Consider the following 10,421-nt stretch of genomic DNA (forward strand, 5'->3'; position numbering starts at 1 on the left):
GTGTGAAGTAGACGACTATGAGATTCAGAAAAGGTATAACTTATCTTCCGGAACAAAGTATAAGTTACCCTACCGATAATATATATTGGCATGGTCGAGTTGCGTGAAACGAATGTGAATTGACCTCTGTAGCGATAATACGACATATTTAGGTGGATTTTAGAGTAACTTGTGTACCTCGAAATGAGTTGTCCATAGTCTGGGTGTAAAATAGATGACACTTAGATTCAGAAAAGGTATAATTCATCTACCGGAACAAAGTTTAAGTTACCCTACCGATAACATATATTGGCATGGACAAATTACGTGAAACGAATGTGAATCGGCCTCTGTAGCGATAATACGACATATTCAAGTGGATTTTAGAGTAACTTGTGTACCTCGAAATGAGTTGTCCATAGTCTGGGTGTAAAATAGATGACTATTAGATTCAGAAAAGGTATAATTCATCTCCCGGAACAAAGTTTAAGTTACCCTACCGATAACATATATTGGCATGGTCGAGTTGCGTGAAACGAATGTTAATTGGCCTTTGTAGCGATAATACGACATATTTAGGTGGATTTTAGAGTAACTTGTGTACCTCGAAATGAGTTGTCTCCAGTTTGGGTGTAAAATAGATGACTATTAGATTCAGAAAAGGTATAACTTATCTTCCGGAACAAAGTATAAGTTACCCTACCGATAACATATATTGGCATGGTCGAGTTGCGTGAAACGAATGTTAATTGGCATTTGTAGCGATAATACGACATATTTAGGTCGATTTTAGAGTAACTTGTGTACCTCGAAATGAGTTGTCCATAGTCTGGGTGTAAAATAGATGACTATTAGATTCAGAAAAGGTATAATTCATCTCCCGGAACAAAGTTTAAGTTACCCTACCAATAACATATATTGGCATGGTCGAGTTGCGTGAAACGAATGTTAATTGGCCTTTGTAGCGATAATACGACATATTTAGGTGGATTTTAGAGTAACTTGTGTACCTCGAAATGAGTTGTCTCTAGTTTGGGTGTAAAATAGATGACTATTAGATTCAGAAAAGGTATAACTTATCTTCCGGAACAAAGTATAAGTTACCCTACCGATAAGATATATTGACAGCGTCAAATTGATCGAAGCAATGGTGTATTGTTGCGAATGCGATCACATCACAGAAATTTTGGTGGACATTTACTAGTACTTATGCATCTGGAAATAAGCTATCTCATATTGGTATGTAATATATACCACTATTGAATCCAGAAAAGGTATTAACCCATCCTCCCGGAGGCAGTTCGTTAAAAATGGTAATGGTAGGTCATATCTTTTTTCCGCTTTGTAAATTTCATACAAGTATTCGGCCCAGATGACAGCAGTCTATAATCCACTCTCAACTACTTGGCTATGCTGTTTTATGACCGTTACAGTAACAGGGAACTTAAAAGCGATTAAACTTCATGTGTGGATGACCACGAAATGGTCATTTTTTAAAAGGCGATAACTGTGGTGCATGGACCAATTTTGATTAGGTTTACTGCACTCAGGGCTATATACCAGATTTACCCAGCTCCGTTTTCATTGCAATCTGAGATCCGGGTTGAAATCCTGGTACGTTTAGCGTAATATATTTGGTGAGAGACACCAATTCCATATTGGTCTGAGACCAAGTGGATACGAGTGTGGTTGATTTGACATGGATTTACCCTTGTGTATCTAATTGTATTCACATATTCCAGGCTATATCGTACTATGCCGTTTGAAGTGTATGGAACGTATTGGTCAGGCCAGAGGCAGGAGTCACCACCACTGCCATACCTGCACTAAAGTTCTTGGTCGACGTGGTACATTTGAAAGTCATTTACAAAAAGTATGTGGTAATCCGCCACCAAACAAGGAAAGCAAGACTCGTCGTTTAAATCAACCGACAGATAGCAAAAGTAAAAAGCAATGCACCAAACGCATCAAGTCATATGCAAGGTCTCATGGCTTGACAAGACATGAACGAGATGCCCACGGCCTTCCAGCAACCCTTCCTTCAGTTTGTATTGATCCGAAAAATGGTGTGTTTATGGTCTCCCAAGGATCATCAGGCCAAGCTGCTCCTTTGCACGTTACGAAGCATTTATGAAGAAGCCTGATTGGGTGTGAAGACAAAGACTGTATATCAATTTTTGGGACCCTCAAGGACAAAAATCCCGGGGTCCAATGTCATCATTTAGATGCTGTAGAAAATGCACGTCCATGTGCAAACATTGATTTAGATGAAAAGGTTTTGAACACCCTCGTTGAAATGAAGCTAATATCAACCGCAACTAGTGAAAAATGCAGCAATGAAAGAATGAGGAGTGTGCAATGCAATGCTCCACTCGTGGTGCATGCGAATTTTGAAGCATTCAATATTTCGAAGAAATACAAGTATTATTCTATCTTCACTGGCGAGAAGACATACTATAGTCCTAGTGAAAGAGTGCGGGTGACATTTGACGTTGACGGAGGCTCATGGTCATGTCTGTGCTCTTGGAAAACTGGAACATTCTTGCACATCACACTGGCGAAATGGTATGTGTTCCAGACTGAACCAGATCTCATATCATGTATGTAGAGGTAATCTTCATTGCATGACTTTCGAAGATTCCATATTTAGTTTCTTAATATTTGATTTACAGTACTCAACCTCCTACTGATGACATGCGATTGAATATGAAGTATTTTCTCGAGCATAAACTGATCCCGGAAAAGATACCTAATGAATATTTGAAGGAAGGAATAATTTCAGAATTGGCGCCAGAAGAAACTGTTTGTGCAAGGTGTGCTGGAGTCCTTGAAGTGAGCGGAATGCGAAAAGCTCAGATTTGTGGAGTCGGTTGTATGTGCTTGCTTATATTTCTCTGACTTTTACTGTGGTTCCACTGCTTATTTCTTTGTGACTTTTATTATGGTTCCAATGCTTATTTCTCAGTCATTTTTACTGTGGTTCCACTGCTGATTTCTCAATGACGTTTCCTGTCTTTCGATTGCTTATTTCTTTGACTTTTACTGTGGTTCCACTGCTTATTTCTTAATGACTTTTACCGTGGTTTCATTGCCTTCTGCTGTGGTTTCGTTGCCTATTTCATATTGTGGTTTCATTACATACTGTATCTGCAGAAATTCATTGCGAGTGTACAAATATGGGGTGGTGACCAGGGCTTTGGAGCCGGAGCCGTGCATTTTCACCGGAGCTGGAGCCGGAGCTCTACATAAAATTCAGCCGGAGCTGGAGCCCGTTATTTGAGGAGTAGCTCCGGCTCCGACCTATTTCATAAGATGCTATTATATATGCAACAAACACATCTGCTGATTCATCATAATTGAACAGCAGGCCTGAATTTTAATGCTCTGCGCAGCAATGGCATAGGAGTAAAGTGCGTTCTAATGCAACTATGATGTTGTCGACAATTGACAAGTATACATTATCACGTCACAAGCCGGCACGGCGGCACCTAGTCTATATGTCTTCGTTGCTACATCCAGTGGCGGCTCGTCCTATAGGGCAACTGGGGCATTGCCCCACCTAAAATTCTATTCAATAACAATTTAACCATTTATAGACGCACAGCAATCAGTATATACCGAGATCACGGCGAAACCCGCATTATTCTTGTGCTTTCGCTAACAAATGCCCATACATAGCGAAGTCTCTGCGAAAATCGAATTCTCTTCTGTGTTTTCGCTTTGTGAATGCCTAGCCGGGGCTTGCCCCGGTAGCGCTCATAACAAGCTTTCACTATCTATTCTCTCAAAGTCGCGCACAATAAAGAAACGGTGATTTACTCTCTCCTATTCGTAAAATGGCCGAGCAAGTGGGGCAACTATGCCTGTCACCCTTAAGGTGTGATGTAACAATCGTATCTATATCTGAACTCGGTTACCGTGATATGCGTTGACTCGACCTTTGCTGGTATATGTCGATTTTGACGGTGTTTCGCACCATGATAATTCTTGAAACTTGGTACGATATGTCGTGAAGGTAGTATTTAGCACTGCTCCAAGTTTCAGGCTTGCTACTCAAAGATAAGGGTGGTAATTTCGTTTCCGAAGTTCAGTGTGTGCTGATCTATCATGTACATTGTACAGCAAACAGATTTTACTCAAAAGCCGGTATTGGTCTCCATTGATTTTGACGATGTTCCATACCGAGATCGGTCATGATATTTGGCACAGTAAGTCTTAATGTTAGTATCGACCGCTGTAATAAGTTTTAAGTTTGTCACTGAACTATGTGGGTGGTAATTTCGTTTCCAAAGTCGAGTGAGAGCTGACTCTTCATTTATCGCTAACAGATTTACGCAAAAGCCGTTATTGGTCTCTATTGATTTTAACGATATTCCATACCTAGATCTGTCATGAGCTTTTGCACGGTATGTCTTGATTTTAGTATCGAACGCGGTGCCAAGTCTTAAAGTTGACGCTCAATGATTGAGGCAGTTATTTCGTTTTCGAGGTCGAGTATGGTAGAGATGCGCGCTGATCTGATACTTAGCCTACCTACATCATTGCGGATCTCACGGAAAAGCCGGTGTCTGTCTGTGCTAATCTAGTCTGCGTTCCATAACGAGATCGGTGATGATATTTCCAATGGTATATCTCGATGATCGCATGAAACAGCTAACTAAGATTCTCGGTTTGCATTCAAATATTCACATAATTTTATGTTCGCCAATGTGCATTTCACTGTGAAATTGTGGCCTTCAAACCATTTGCTTACAATCCCCTGTCAAATGCGATAGCTATTTCATTTTCGATGTCGGCTAACAGCTGATCATTCGATCAGCCTATTCCTCGATCTATTTTACTCAAAGTTCGGTGTTCGTCTGTTTGTATTGATTTTGACAGTGTACCATGCCGGAATGGGTTATGAGATTGCGAATGCTACTTCTCGATGATGTCATGTAACAGTATGCTAAGTTTACGGCTTTCATTCATGTATTTATTGATTAATATATTTTCCAACGGCGATTTGGCAGCAGACAGTAAGCCGTATGTGTTGCGTCACAATCTCCAGTTTCAAGGCCAAAATGTACTATGTTGTTCCGAGACCGAAGTTCCGAGGCTGCTGTCCTTAGTTCTTCAAAGACCATTCAAATTGATGTTCTGGATTCAATATGACAGGCCCAATCTATGAGATAACAATTACGTATGTGTCCGAAGTCGTTGACCTTTGCAGTTAGGCTTACGCAATCTCTCGAGTTCTAGTCATTGGAATTAGTCTGGTCAAGTCAAGTGCGAACATGAATCGTATTGAATCTTTGCTCCGTACGTAGGCTAGTTTACGCAGTTGCCTTTAGAGCGAAAATTAAAGGTCTAGAAGACTACTCCTTGTCGCTTCGACATATTCCTGTCTTTTCATTGTATCGCATTTTTGTGGTGTATTGAACTGATAAAATTGCTAATAAACCAATGATGATGATGATAGAAATTGTCCAGTCCATTGATCCAATCGTACGCCGGGTACCTCCGCTTTGGTTGCCTATCACCTGGTCGTAACTCGTAACCACCAGCTCAGTGGTCGTAACACACCAGGATCGTGTACGAAACACTTTCGGACGGCCTATCGATTTGCGTAATCTCTAACTCTACCATGAAATCATAACGCATGCTACTAAGGATGACCTGATAATTGATTCGTGGCATAGGGACGATTCTTAGTTCACGTACATTATGTAAAATAATCCTTTGATTAAAAAAAAATGAATAAAACATTTGTTACCACACTTCAAGTCACGGCTCACCGGCAAACCTCTCGCGGCACCTACGTTAAAATCACTGTTGTCGGGAAATTCATGTGACCATCATATTAAAGCAGTGGTTCTTAACCTTTTTTCCTCCAGCGCCCCCTTTCAAAAATTATCGTTCTCCAGCGCCCCCCCCCCCCCCAACCGCATATTGTAAGGAATGTAATAAAGACAATGAGTAAGAGGGAGGGCCGTAACAGCACTTCGTCATCCCCCCTAAAAATGATTGCCTTGCGCACCCATAGCGTGATAAACCAAACTTCCGAGGGCTTCGCCCCCAAGAACCCCGTAGCGTGATTTCGATGGTCAGCAAAGTATGTGTGGCATGGTCGCCCTAGGTAACAAAATTTTCTATAATGCATGAATGAATAGGTGGTAATTACATATATAAGTCGCTATAAACTTTTTATCCTCTCAGCCCACGTAATCAGATTTACCAGTAGCGCTGATTGAGCTGTTGTATGGGAAGATGGAGGGCACGTAATTAATAATTAAACATATTCGGGCGTGCCCGTAGGTACAATTAATTCGTTACCAGGGCCGTAACAGCACTTCGTCAGCCCCCCAAAAAACGTTGGTCTTAGACCCCCCCTCGGGTGATAAACCAAACTTCCAGGGGGCTTCGCCCCCTGACCCCCTTTCGGCTATCCACTATTTGCTGATACTAGTCATCTACGTCGGGTGTCCATTTACTGAGCCAGGTATTCCCGCCTAGACGCGCGAAGCGCGAAAAATTTCAATAATTAATGATTGAATTGGTAAATATGATCGGGAATTGCATGTATATTGATATCAAATTTTATCCTCTCTCTGCTCACGTAAACAAATTTACCAGTAGCGCTGAGTGATGTGTGATTGAAAAGGTAGGACCCCTCAATAATAATTATGCATCTTCGGGCGTATACTCGTTGGCAGGAACGAAACGGCACTTCGTCAGGCCCCCCGAAAAAACTTGGGTCTTGGGCTCCCATAGGGTGATAAACCGACCGCCCCCATCTCGTTGTTCGTTTTGCCACGAAATCAGCTGTACTGTTTAGCGAGCCAGTGCGAAGTGCGAAAACTTCCGATAATTCATGATAAAATCGGTCAGTAAGATCGGGAATTGCATATATATTGCTATTAATTTCTTGTCGTCTCTGCTCACGTTAACAGATTTACCGGTAGAGCTGAGTGAGGTGCAATGTTCCGTCTAAGCTGCTCACGTGCGCAGTGCTGACATGGTATCTGTGCACAGAAAATCTACGTTGCGCACAACTAATCCGAAGTTTTGACCCTTTTTTAGTCGTTACGCACTGTTGTCCAAGGGTATGCGCAGTGAGGTTATTGAGTGTGCGCAGACTCATCAAAACGTGGAGCGAACAATGTGAGGTGTCTTGGAAACTGTAGGGCCCGTAACTAATAATTAAACATATTCGGGCGGGCGAACCCGTTGGTATGACTTCGTTGCGTGATGTTATTTCAGGACCTCCTGTCTGCTATATCAAAAATATAGAATCGCCCAACAGGGATATCGCCCAACAAGAATATCTAGTTTTAGATATCCCTTTCGCCCAATCGTACTAAACTAAAAGACGAACACGATTTCAAATTGGTATTTCTTCACTGGCATATAATTTTTCCCTGCCGGATGGAATTCGTTTTCAGGGGTTCGGATTGCCAACACAGGAATATTCGGTGCCAGTCATTTAGGCGCCCATGGACAATTAAACCTATATGTCTTTTGTAGGCTATATATAACGACGTTTTCGGAGTTCATTTTCTCTGAATACTTATTAAGGATATGTCCTACCACTACATCATCTACTGCGAAGCCATTTTTCTCCAGCACCCCCCATACCGCCCCCCTGAGCCCAGCGCCCCCCATATCGCCCCCTGGGCGTTTCCGCCCCCTTTCAAAATCGCCAGCGCCCCCTGGGGGGCGCTGGAGGCAAGGTTAAGAACCACTGTATTAAAGTTACATTTTTACGTTGGAAAACGCCATTGTGACGTCATGTTGATAAAAGTCGCTCGCAGCCCTTGCCCCACCACCCGATATTGTCACGAGCCGCCACTGGCTACATCGGATGTTACTGACGGCTGACAGACTCTAGATTACTATTATAACTAACCTATGGGTAGATTAGTAATCTATATAGACCAGGAATGGTCAACCTTTTCGGCTAAAGCGGCACATGCAATTGACGAACGAGTGCGCGGTCCACTAGTCGCGCCAAGCGGGTAAAATTTTCAAAGTTTATAAATAAACTAGGTCAATAATATTATTACTTGAGTATATTGCGGGTCTATATTGTATACCGCCCGCTAGGCTCAGTTTGCAAAGACACGTCTATTCGGCGTCTGGCCATATCGATATCGAAGGTCTCCGATAATATGCGACAATCATTTTGTGCCTACATTTCACCGTCGACGATCTTTATGCGAGCGCAAACGCGAAAAGACTTTCTCCCGTAATTGCGAATACAGTTAGACTATAGTTAGACTCAATCAGGTAAATTAGGCGTTTATTTCATTTTCAGTAGGGGCCAGGGGGTAGGCTACCAAGCAAGAAATCGTGTGACAATTAAACACGCGAAGCGTGAAGAAAAATTTCGCTACTATTTTAGTTTATTGTAATATACGACGATTTATTGAAAATGTGACCGGACCCTGGATCTGCCAATGCGTCGGAACTGATATTTTAGTCATCAACATCCCAAGTGTCGCAGCCAGAATTGTAATTTTTGGTTGGCATTGCATTGCAAGTCCACAATCTGAGCAATTCATTTCCGATCATATCATAGGAAATTACCTCGCGGGTCACGCAAAACCCTCTCGCGGGCCACATTTGCCCCGCGGGTTGGCCACCCCTGATATAGACAGACCCATTCGATAATTTCAGAGCCGGAGCCGGAGCTGGAGCCGGAGCAGTGGTAATAATGCGGCTCCGGAGCTGGAGCCGGAGCCACTGTATGATTGAATAACGCTCCGGAGCCGGAGCTGGAGCAGTTTAAATTTACGGCTGCTCCAAAGCCCTGGTGGTGACAGGGTTGTAACCAAGTCACTAGGTTTCAAGAAGTCAAGTCGAGTCGTTTTCAATTCACCGGCGAGTCAAGTCTGAGCAATCCCCAACGAGTCAACCCGAGAGCAATGGGTCGAGTCCAAGTCATGGTGTTTACTGTTCCCCATCGAGTTCAGCTTCAGATCACTTCTGTGGAACTCGCGGGGGTGATATCAAAGGCCTCGGATAATTTTTATGTTTATTTTTTTCCATTCTAAACATGGTTATTGTAACAGATAAAAGGCAGGTTTGGGCCCATTTATCAGTCCTAATATACCATTCTTGAATACGTCATACAATGAGTAAATCCATTTTTAAGAAAGAGACTCGAGTCATCAAAAAAATTGTGAGTCGAGTCATGACTCGATTCATTGCAACCCTGGGCGGTGATACAATAATTTGATACAGCTGAACATACAATAGATCATTTGGGATTCTGCCACCGCTTATTATGACAAAAAATTAACAATATGCAATCTCAGATATCACATAGTTGCGAGAACTTGATAGTCGCGCCATGAAATGAGTTAGCCTCTGCTCAGTTTACCGAGGCACCAAACGCCGTATAGCTACTAGGCGTCTCAACATACCAGAGGCCAAACGCCGTGTAGCTACTCGGCGTCTGAACATAACAGACGCCAAACGCCGTATAGCTACTCGGCGTCTGAATATAACAGGCGCCAAACGCCGTATAGCTACTCGGCGTCTGAACATAGCAGACGCCAAACGCCGTATAGCTACTCGGCGTCTCACCACAACAGACACCAAACGCCGTACAGACATTTGGCCGCCGCTCGGCGTTTGGCGTCTGGCGTTTGGCCTCTGAGCGGGTTTAACCCCTACTCTAAATTATGCGGTCATCTACAGATCATTAAATTAGCGTGTGTTGGCGGCCGTCAACATGCAATTTGTGTTAACGAATTAGTTCCCAAATCTTTGAGAGATTTTAATTCAACCTGAAAATTTTCTTCACGCTTGGCGCGATTCGGAACTCCCGAAAATACAGTTTTTTCTTACACATCATCAGGTGGTTGACTAAAAAAAAGTCAACTCTCCGCCCCAGCTCCCGAAATAGCCGCCGGAGCGTTGCTTCAGTGCAGATTTCATGTATCTTAGTCGAATTTTGCTCTATATTTAACCAAAATTCTCACGAAAGAGGACATTTGGGCGTCCTCGCTCCGACGACACTTTAAAAAAAGAGGACAAATCCTTAAAACAGGACGTATATAGTAGCCTAACCCTAAAATATATGTTTCGACTATACCTACAATTCCAATGGTCAAAAAATAGCAACATGTAACAATAAAGTCATTAATAAAAATTGGAAGATGCATCATCATATATTGTGCCCAAAATTTTTGAATACACTTCATCGATCGTCTTTACCGGTTAATCTTATCACGTGAGCTAGGAATGGATAAATATTTGTCAGTAATAGAAACAATCATTATTATCGACGAAATTGAATTTCCAGATTGAAAATTTTTTCTCGCTCTTTGCGACTGAAATAGGAATCCAAATAACTATTCCTAGCATTTATACTCGCGATTTTGGTACAAGCCTAGCGGGGGGTTCTGCTGCTACAGTTAAAAACATTTATACGCAAGGGCAAGGTATAGGCTATA

At 42.4% G+C, this 10,421-nt stretch overlaps 1 long non-coding RNA gene across 1 annotated transcript; it reads left to right on the forward strand.

The window, feature by feature from the left end:
* The first annotated feature begins 404 nt into the window (after positions 1-404).
* On the forward strand, positions 405-3,139 carry LOC145455919 (uncharacterized). Its single transcript, XR_013920462.1, has 2 exons — positions 405-2,589; positions 2,652-3,139. It is a non-coding gene; the product is annotated as an uncharacterized LOC145455919 (long non-coding RNA).
* Positions 3,140-10,421: the final 7,282 nt, after the last annotated feature.

This window comes from Botryllus schlosseri, chromosome 14 (assembly GCF_051294905.1).
Source record: "Botryllus schlosseri isolate E-star chromosome 14, Bs_hap1, whole genome shotgun sequence".
Taxonomy (NCBI): Eukaryota; Metazoa; Chordata; class Ascidiacea; order Stolidobranchia; family Styelidae; genus Botryllus; species Botryllus schlosseri.